Source organism: Mizuhopecten yessoensis, unplaced genomic scaffold (genome assembly GCF_002113885.1).
Source record: "Mizuhopecten yessoensis strain PY_sf001 unplaced genomic scaffold, ASM211388v2 scaffold6973, whole genome shotgun sequence".
Taxonomy (NCBI): domain Eukaryota; kingdom Metazoa; phylum Mollusca; class Bivalvia; order Pectinida; family Pectinidae; genus Mizuhopecten; species Mizuhopecten yessoensis.
In genome coordinates this window covers 132905-144870 of record NW_018406817.1, presented here as the reverse complement: position 1 = coordinate 144870, position 11966 = coordinate 132905, and positions in this window count along the sequence as shown.

Here is an 11966-nt window from a genome sequence, read left to right as displayed (position 1 = left end):
TATTTTTCCTGTTTCACATCTTTTTTATAACCATTAACTATTATCATCATATGTGCAAGTACCGCTGTTTCCGCCAACCCCAGTCCTCAAACAGCCCATGTACTGGTTTAACTGTTCTAAGCACCAGTACAAGTATTGCTACTGCCACCTTATGTAGTAGTATAATAACTGTCGCCCTATGTACTGGTATCACTGTTGTCACCACACGTACTAGAACTTCTGTTGATACCGTATATTACAATATTACTGTTGTTACCCTCAGTTATAGTTGACATCCTAAAATATAGTATTCCTGTTGTCACCCTATGTTTTGGTTTGACTGTTGTCACACTATGTACTAGTAATTATGTTGTTACCTCATTTACTAGCATTAATATTGTCGCCCTATGTACTAATATTACTGTTGTTACCATATGTACTAGTATTACTGTTATTCTCCTGTGTGTCAGTATTGCTGTTGTCACCCTATGCACTTGTATCACTGTTGTAACCCTTTGTACTCGTATTACTGTTGTCATCATATGTATTAGTATTACAGTATTTACAATATGCGCTAGTATGTCTACTGTCACCCTATGTGTTATTATAACTGTTGTCACTATATGTATTAGTATTACTGTTGTTACCCTATGTACCAGCATAGCTGTTGTCAACCTATGTGTAGTTTAACTGCTGTCACCCTTTATACTAGTATTACTGTTGTCACCATATGCGCTAGGATTACTGTTGTCTCCCTATGTACTACCATTAGTGTTGTCACCCTATGTACTAGTATGACTGTTGTCACCATTTGTACTAGTATGAATGTTGTAACCCTTTGTATTAGTATGAATGTTGTAACCCTTTGTACTAGAATGACTGTTGTAACCCTTTGTACTCGTATTACTGTTGTCATCACATGTATTAGTATTACAACATTTACAATATGCGCTAGTATGTCTACTGTCACCCTATGTGTTATTATAACTGTTGTCACTCTATGTATTAGTATTACTGTTGTTACACTATGTACCAGTATAGCTGTTGTCACCCTATGTGCTATTATTGTTACTGTTATCACCCTATTTACTACTATAACTGTTAACACCACATATAATAACATTAATGTTAATGACACATGTACAACTATTACTGTTGTCACTTTATGTACTAGTATTTATGTTGTACCGAGCATTATTAGTGTTGCCCTATATACTAGTATTACCGTTGCAACCCTATGTACTAGTATTACTGTTTTCACCCAATGAGCTAGATTTGCTGTTGCCACCTTATTTACTATTCTAACATGATTCATTTGTAACGCGTGTTTTGATTGGATACGGACCATGTACTAATCTTGGATAGAATCATGATCAATCTCCTCCCATCGCACTTAAGCCACGCCCCGTTTCTAACCAAAACAATATGGCGTCAAGCTCGCCTCTAAGCGAAATCCCGCTGATAAGGCTAGCAGGCAACAGAACAGAAACGACCGATGAAATGTATTTGCTGAATGAATTAAAAAGCAAAAAGTACACATTCCTTGTTCTTACTTCCATTTATTACTGAATCGTTCGTTCCATCCGTGTGAAGGCATCTATTTAGATCCGAAATCAAATGAAACATTTCACATGTGTCGTATACATTTACACAAAACTCTTCACAAATCTATACAAATAATCACATGATTATCGGTCCTATCGGTCTCGAGTTCAAACCCAAATGTCATGTTCTAATCGCCAGTATAGCCACTCAAAACAACGTACTATCCCCTAAATAATACGGTTGTCACCATATGGACTAGCATTATTAGTGTTGCACTATGTATTAATATTACCGTTACCACTCTATGTATTAGTGTTACTGCTATTACCCTTTGCACGAGTATTACTGATGTCACCCTTTGTAATAGTATTACTGTTGTCACCATATATACTAGTATTACTGTTGTCATATATACACTAGTATTACTGTTGTCATATATATACTATTATTACTATTATTACTGTTATAACCCTATGCACTAGTATCATTGTTATCATCATATGCACTAGTATTGAGGTTATAACCCTATGTTCCGGTAATCCTATTGTCATCCTATACACTAGTTCAACGGTTGTCGCCATGTGTACTAGTGTTACTGATGTCACCGTATGTACAAGTATAACTGTATGCACCGTTGATACTGTTGTCATACTATGTACTAGTATAATTCGTGTCACGTCTTTTACTAGTGTTACTGTTGTCACCATATGCGCTTGTATTACTGATGTAACCCCATGTACGAGTGTAGTTGTTGTCATCCTGTGCACTAGTGATACTGTTGTCACCATACGAGCTAGTACTGCTGCTGTCGCCCTATCTTCTAATATTACTGGTGTTACCCCTTTGTACTAGTATTATTGATGTCACCATGTGTCCTAGTATTGGTGTTCTCATCCTGTGTACTAGTATTACTGTTGTCTGTTACCTTATGTACAAGTATAATTATTATACCTCTACTGAATTTAACCTATATAAAAACAATACGATAAAATGTCCTATTTCCCTAAATTTACTTATTTTTGTCCATATGAGGGCTACTCCCTCCCCAAAGTAGGACTACTCCCTGCAAGAAAGGACTACTCCCTGCCAGGAAGAGGACTACTCCCTCATGAATATTTGTAGGCGAAGCTTATACAAATTTAACCAATGGAAACATTTGGTAGGCGGGGCTTTCTCCGTGACGCAGGTGACGTCACAATTCAGAACCAAACGACAACAGCGAAAATGGCCATGGATGTAGGCCGTTTTGATCCATGTAATGTTACTGATCAGGAATAACAGCATATTTTGGACGCTAAGAGTATAGCTGAAATTCAAAAACTGCTGTTAAGACAATACTTCAAACTTGTTTAACTGAACGGAATGCCGGAGGCATCGACGATTAGGAAAGAACAAGCCCAGGGGAGGCGAACGTGTGTTTAGGCAAGTTTTATGCTAAAAAAGTGGAATGGACTAATATGCTAGGAAAGCAATGGTGAATGGTCTACAAAAAAAAATCATTTCTTGAATGCTAGGAATGGAATAAAGATATCATCAACAACAATGGATACAGCACTTCCAATTGTGATATGTTTGTTCTCTTTGAAATTGTGTAAAGAAATGAATTAATAAATTCATTTGTTAAATTGCCTTAATTTGTTTCGTTATAATAAAGCAGCTATATAATGGGTAATTCGTGAAATAGCAAATTAATGGTCACCCTTGGTGAAAACCATTTTCCTGCAGCGGCTTTCTGCCTCTGGAAATAGTGTTTCACCTCGGAGGACCATACATTTGCTATTTCCTTCATACCAATTATATAACTGTATACTATTGTAACACTATGCACAAGTATAAGTGTTTTCATCCTATGTAGTTGTATAACTGTTGTCACCATATGTACTACTATTACTGTCGTCACCCTATGCAACAGTATTACTGTTGTTACCGTTTGCACCAGTATTGTTGTTCTTACCAAAGCATTTGTGTTTTAGTTTTGTCCTTATTTACTAGTGTTATTGAAGACATCCTAGTTACCAGTAATATTGTTGTCGCCAAATATATTAGTTTAAATAGTATTACAAGTAACACCGAGATAAACAATAAATTAATTTATGTTATTCTAAATTTTACATACAATTGTCATATTTCTGTTCCTTTTTTAATGTTGAGGAAACAGACATGCTTACTTAAGCGCTTGTGTTGTTTATACCAACAATTAATGAAATATCGTAATCGAAAAAGTCCGCTTTCCATGCCAAGATCACTGGCAGTGTTACATCATTGGTGATTCGGAAGGGTTTACTGTCTATATCACGTGACTGTTATCATCACCTTAATACAAGAAAAAAACACAATTATATTAGATTGCCATGCATCTCAAATACTCAATTTCTTTTAATCAATGCAATGACAAATCAAAAAATACGAAAAGCATTTTGAAATATATGCAAAAAAAGGGACTTGATAATGTATATAAGCCCGGGTTGTTTGTTTTCTGTTTCAATAACAATGAGCATGCGTAATAAATAATAATATACATATTGCTTTTAATTTACTAAATTCAAAAACATTTCATGTCACCGTTTTCATTGAAGCATTGCCAGATATCTATTATTTATTTTCTACCCAATGGTGAGATGTATTTAATATGACATCTTCTAAACTTCACAAGCCGAACTTAACACTTGGATAAACATATACAAAAAATATAACTTTGCAAAGTCAAGTTTATAACAAATAAGAGATAAACAGTTACTTTTCTCATAAACATGGTTTGTAGTGACTACGTTTAATATGAAAGCCGTTGGACCTCCTGTCAGTATATAGGTTGTACAATATAACAACATGTATATAGAACGTCAAACATGTGTGACACATGTCTGCGACAAGGTGATCATTACCTTTCTGACAAAAATATCATATTCTTATTATATTGAAAACATGACAATAGTTTGTGTTTCCACATCACTTACACTGGTTTTCTTTATCTTTATATCCACATACTTGGGTTTTCTTGAGTAGCCCATCAACAGATACATGTTGGAGAAACACCTGCAAAACGACGTAAACTACCGTAGCATACATACCAACTAAATCTGATTGTTAAATGAACCAAATCCTTCTCTCTAAACAACTCCTTTATCGATTTCTAAATAAAGTATGAGTAATAGATGCTTTTAAAAGTATAATTATATCTTAGTTCTCGTGAAACATGCCAATATGTACTCATATCGTTTGTTACGATTTAAACATTTTAAAATTTACCTTTATGAAATTGTTTCGTTTTAAAATGTAGACAGAACCGTATTCTACTAAATTCTCATTTTAAAAGCAGGAGTCGTGGGTAAATGAAAAAATAGTATTACCTTTTACACAAGGAATAGCTGATCCATCCAGTGTCGGATTCACCAGTATCATTAAGGTCTGCATGTCACGTTACCATAAACAGTATATCTGGAAGAATCAGTAAAAATCTTAAATCTATATATCTTGTCACTAATAAATTTAACCACATTACCAATTTGTATTTCAAAATACTCGTTTCCATATTTCACTCTACTAAATCGTCTCTGTTTATTATTTATACATTTAACCTTTTCTCATAGATACAAAAATCACCTAGTTAGATAAGCTGTTTTCTTTGTTTAGTTGGCGACTCTCATAAAAATGTTTTTCGTACAAATAATAATAAAGAATATGTATTCACGCTACTACGTACATGCTCGTAAGCCGAACTAATACAAGACAAAAATCTTGTTCACCTATCATTATTCAAGTTGTCTTATCCAGTACAACAATATTTCATATTTCTTATACTAAAACTATATACGTATATAGATAAAAAAATGTCGATGCAGTATTTCAGTACGTGTTAATATCCTTACCAGAAACTGCCGTTGAAATAGCATCGATATCGTTTGTGAAAAGTTGGTTATGTTGGCGTTGAAGTAGCTCACTGGTATTTATCCGAACCGTCCTGCTAATCTTAGAAAACAATACATCACCCCGCCCATCTAAACCCAATAAAACCACTCATGTGTTCACTCCCACACACTTCCAGCAACATGACAAATACATGTTTATTTAATTGACGACACAATATTTTACGGTAAAGAGAAATCAACACAGACAGCACGAAACAAGACAGAAACGTCACAAAAAACAACAACTAAGTTGTATAGTTTTCAAAATTGTGTTACATTATAAGCAGCATTGTCATATAGATTATGTAGTTTATCATAAAGGGCGTGTATGAATTGTCTGACCATATTACAAATCATCGTGCTACAATGTACAAATGAAATCGCATGTGTATTATAAATGATACCGGAATAACCTTTCACATGAAATTCACACTACTTGTATTATTAATGCGTGGTAAGTAATCACTACATACTAAGTTTTTTTTTTATATATAATAGCTAAACTCTCTAAGAAATGAACATCATGTATAAATATGAAACTGGCTGGTTTGGTGTAACTCGGGGAATAACCAACGTATTTTACTAAAATGTGACCACAATGTAACAACAAGTATATTCGCAAGATAATATAAAATCTGACACCTGAAATTAACCACCATCAAACACATAATCGATATAGATTTGTAAGTAGATAACAATCAATGTTAGTTATTTATTGATTTTCAAGCAAATATATTACGGCTTTACCGATATGACATACAAATCATAAACATACATATTTGATTAACCAGGCAAATAATGTGGGTACATTTACATGACTAGTTACAATGCATAACGATTACTTGAGACTTTTTGTGTTTTACTACATTGCTATGTTACTAAAATAATAATAGAAAATATACGATATATACGGCATCTGTAGCCTTACAATATAAATAAGTTGTAATCTTATTTGAATCTAGTTGAACTAAAACATCTAAGAAAGATAAAGACGTTTCGCTACACTCCATCGTGTAACAAATAAAAGGATATAAAGAATTCAACAGGTTTCGAAATTCATTGTAATCCTTATCAGAAAGCTATATAACAAAACATTCGTAAAGGAACATTTAGAAATTATTTCTGATCAAATTCAGTTAAGTTTTTCCCAAACTTTGTTTCAATCTTAGAATAAAATGTTTCCTCTAAGTATCCTATGAAGGGGCAACTTTAGTTTCCATCGCTGTACCCCTAATCTGTTGAACATATTCTTGGTCAAAATAAAAAAAAAATACGATTGAGAACAATGTCTAGAGCTTGAGGTTCAAATTCATTACTAAAGCTAGAATTAACTTTTTCACGTTTTATGTTCAACCAATATTTAACAGCTTCAATACCAAGATCATATGGTATATTAGTGTATAAACTAACAACACCAAAGGAAAAAAGTTAAGCATTAGGCCTATGTGTGGCTTGTTTAGATAAACGGCGCAGAAAATCAAAATCGTCTTTGATATAACTGTTTATACTTATAACCTATACAGGTTCAGCATGGGGTCTACAAGATGACTCAAACGTTGCGTTGCACTATTAGGACCGCCTAGGATGGGTCATAACTTAAAATCCGTAGGAGTTTCAACTTCAATATATGTACAGTTTTGTTGCTTTACTTAAAATAGAGCTTTTGTGAATTTAAGGCAAACCATAGAAATAACTAGTTTTATGCATAGAATTGACAAGATAATCTATCTCCTTTTCATAATCTATTAATCTACGGGTTTTCGCATCGAAATCGTCACTTGCCGAAGTCTACAGTTCAACATTACTAAGCATTGTATGTATGCATTCACAAAAGAAATATCTATGCATGATCACAACTGCATTGCCTTTATCTGCCATTTTGATAATAATATAGGTCTTAACTAATCTAAAACACATTTTTGTCTGTAAGACAGATTACTTTTTACGTGTTTATGACTATCATTATGTAAAGGATTTTTTTTTTTTTTTGAACTTTCAATGACGTCTTCTAAATATTTGTCCGAACTTCTTGGTGGGTTCTATTGCGGTCTGCTTTCACCGTCTTTATCACAAAACTTAATGTTTAGACGAAGTCTTATGCAGAATTTTAGAATGTCCGCCTCAAGTTCTTCGTTATCGTTTTAATTTGGTGTTGGACAAACTTTAAGACCCTTTGATAGCAAATCAATTTCATCTTTTGTTAATTTTCTTTTAGATACATTAATTACCTTAGGGATAACTCCCTCTACCATATTTGTTTTAATTTTGTCTCTTGGGTGTCGTAGCTCCTTCTTTTTGTTCCTCCGCCTTTGTTTACAGTTGGACAATGTCCTAAAAGATGGTTGTTTACACTTTGGCCTATATATGTCGTCCCCGATTCCCGACATATTCCGTGTGTTCATGTAACGTCATTTTGTCTGCTCTAAGTTTTTTTTTATTGCAATAAACCTGAAGCGCCATGTGGTGGGGTGAACACAGCTAGTGTTTTAGTCGGTCGTTATATCTTATTTTTTCTATACATATTTAAATATCAACTGTCCATGTGAAGTATGTAGGTATGGAACAAATAAGATTTAACGACCGACAAAAAAAAAAAAGGCTGCTTTCACCCTTTACATTAAATTTAAAACCTGAAGATCCCTGTGAAGGGTGAAATCAGCTTGTCGCTTAGCCTGTAGTTGTATCTTATTTGCTCTGTGTACATATATACTATGTATGCAGTTAAACTCGTTTCGATATTCGTACACTGACGATAATTCTTGAGAATCACTGACGTAAAGCAAATACTTGCGACAAAATAATAAAGTAGGAGTGTTCTTATTTTTGTCTTTTATCAGCTATAACAACTTTAGACAAACAATGTTGTTGTTTTTTGTTTTTATCAGGTCATCCGTTGATTGGTTTCGTCGTTAACATTAAACAAAGTATATATTAACATTTATCTGTCAGTGTCAACGCTTTGGTTCCTGACTTTATCTATTTTCAGTGCTATGATATGTAGGAGTCAGTCGGGATCAGTACCACACGAGGAATTCGCGGATTCATCAATTTTATACCGTCACTTATAAGTTTGATTGATTAATAAAATTTCTTGTTATCAAATAAATTTCATGTACGATTCTATATCAACATACCTAATTTCTAAAAGACTTTCGTTGTGTAACGGGAGAGTATTTAATGTGTATGACAATTTTTAAAACTCTACTGGTCCTTAATTTCTTTTCTTTTCTTTTGACACCTGCCATAATGTTACATACTATTTTGTTTACCATTTATACATATTAACTTAATTTAATTGTTTAAAAAGCGCACTTTTCTGCTTTGAAAGACTCCTGCAGGCGAGTTGGGCATGGCCAAACAGTGTCTAGTTGTGTAATGGCGGATGGCAGTACAGTTGAAAACGGAAATAGTTAATTGCAATAAAGGGAAATCTATAGAAGTTATATCATTATATAGATGACACATGTATCAGTTTATATATGTTTGTTTAACCATGAAAGTGCAGCTGAATGGTGTATTTTATCCTAAGACAGATAAACAAACAGGCAAACTCATTTGATCATACAATGTAAACGCCCACCCAACGTTGCTAAAATACTTACACCTGACGATAAGGTTCCATGTCTTTGTTCCCTGACCGACACTGTTACTGGCTGTACATGTGTATTGTCCTGCGTTTCCCCTCACGGCCGTGGACAGAGATATAGGATTTGGGTAAGTTGTGCCTGCGTTCGACCAGATGTAGGTACATGGCGGTTCACAGTCAGCAGAACAGACGATATCTGGTACAGTCTGGTTCTCAACTCTATCTAACACATCTTGTCTTGGCTGGAATGATATGCTGCCACCTGGTCCATCTAGAGGATACACGTATGATGCACCTATTTTTTCGTACCTATTGAACTTTACAATAAGCAACCACCTGACTTTTCTTATGCGGAAAAATAAAAAAACAAATACAAGAAAAAAGATCAACTACAGAATGTCTTTACCTTATAGACAACAATCAATCGGGAGTATTCGGGAGTTTCCGCTGGTTACCATTTAACCATTTCACAGCAGGTATACACATTAATACATGTCCATAATACAACTACAACATCATTTAGTAAAAGTAAATTGAAAAACTCCCGGAAAACGACCTGATACGGCAAATAACAAAGGACAGCACTTGGATTAGTTCACGTGTCTACGTTGCCCACCCCACTCACTCGAACGCTAGTCATAGGTGGCGCCATCACCATATATAACTATTCGAAAAATACATTAACAGCTTGCACGAAAAATCGGTCTTTTTTTGTTTTTAGTTCATTTTGTTCTGTATTATTCTCCTGTCATTTATTCCAATATATTATTTCGCATTTGATATGCAAGCAGCAAACTTACATTTCAGAAACAAAACATAAAAAGTCATCAAAATTGAAATATACAGACAAAAAAGGGAAACAAATCAATCTATTACGCTATTTAATTAATCTTACACTTTAGATAACTTATTTAGCTATTTCAATCAAAATGCATTTATGAATATGGTATACTGAGCGAATACATGTACTTGTATTCCTGTGTCCAGATACATCAGCCAATTGAAAGACTTTGCAGAACATTCCAGGCAGGATGCATCTGAGCCAGGGGAGCCAGAAGATAGCAGGAAATACTTACCAGCCTCGTTCTATTATATTTTATGTAAACTTAACATTAGTGAAAAATGTGTGAAAGCCTGTAAGCCCTCCCATGTCGAGGATACATAACTGTTAGGGGCTGAACTCAGGGCCCCTCCACTATAGCAGTCTCCTTTCCTTCTCTGCTGAGGAAATTAAAAAAAAAAAGGAAATAAAACGGATCAACAACGCCACCTTTTCTTAATACGTACAGTTAACTGTAATAATGACGTCACTATATGTCTTATTGCCGTATTTGTTACTGGCCGTACACCTGTACACGCCCGTCTGACCACGTTGTATGTTGATGAGCTGGATATCTGACCCTGTTGTGTGGTACTGCTCATCCTTTGTCCAGCCGTAGGTACAGACTGGGTTACAGTCAGACGAACACGTGGCGGTAGGGAGAGTCTGTCCCTCTAGAGGAGTGTAGGATGTAGTCGACGGGGTCAAATGCACAGTTGAAGGACCATCTTTAATATTAATCAAAGAAAAAAAATGTAAGATACAATTTAAATGTTTCGGTATTTCGATCTATGGATTTTAACAGACTGGCATTTTATGTACATGTAACTATCTCCTTATAACTGATACTCTGTGTGAATTCAGCATTGCCTATTGTAGATGGTGTTTTTTTCCATCTTAAATCACGAGTATGCATACATCATAAGTAAAAATATGTTTCAATATATTAACATGAACGTCCATTAGGCAAATCTGTAAGCATGGAATGGACGTAACATTGCACCCGGATTCGTTAAAATTGCCGGATGGAACATGTGACAAAGTTGAAATCATGGAACGCGGTTATAGGTCAATTAAGATTCTGAATCGACCTGATAAAACACTAACTTGTGTATGCCCTTTAATTATTGTTTTCGCGCTCCGTATTGCATCACTTCGTTCACATAACATTTGGCTAGCGGCCGATGTAAAATAAAGTAGTGACCCTCGACGAAAACCAACCCGGGTTCAATTTTTTACGATGAAATCTTCACCAGGCATCAGTAGAATACTGACCACTATCCATTGAAAAAATGACCCGAAATCCGAAGTCAGAATTTTAAAGATTTCTGTTGTTGTTACATAATATTATTCAAAATCTGGTCAAGTTAGATCCAAGGTATTTGAGAAAAAACACAGATTTGTCCCTTAGAACTTTAGTTAATATTAACAAAAGCAGGATTAAACAACATTTATATTATTTCCCAATATTTAGTAGAGGCGGAGACGGATCCTGGATCCTTTAAAGTGGGGATTGGAGAGTCGGAGAGAGGAAAGGGAGCGGGGGCTTTCCAAATGCTATTTACACACACCCTTTATATTTGTAACCAAATGATTTTAAACCATGAAACAAATTGAGTGTTAGGTTTAAGTACCTAGCGAAGCGGGCGTTTTTAAAATTTTCAGTTGAAAGGGTTAATACAAGACTAGAAATAAACAGTTTAATCCATAAAGGGACCAGTTTTTAACTTGTGCTTCCTGAGTTTGTTTTTTGCTTGAAATTATACCGGTGCTTGATATCCAATGTCATGTATAACCAAGCTCTGGTATTACATAAGTACATGTTTGTGGCCCAATATATGAAATGTATGAATTATCCTGAAATGAAAATTAACGTATTAGGTTTTTATGGGGATGAAGGAATATTTTGTGGCTCACAGTTCTAGTTTATAAACTATCGAAACAAATATGTACACGCAATTAAGTGTTTAGCTGCCCTTTTGCGCGTTTAACATTTTTCAACAGGTTAAGTAACGGTATATGACTGAAAAGGCCAGTGTTCTTCTCACTTATCGAAACAGCTTGAGTGCTTGTGCAAAAACAAACAGAAAGGAGATAACTGAAGACTAAAAGTTCATGGTAAAGTTCTAAG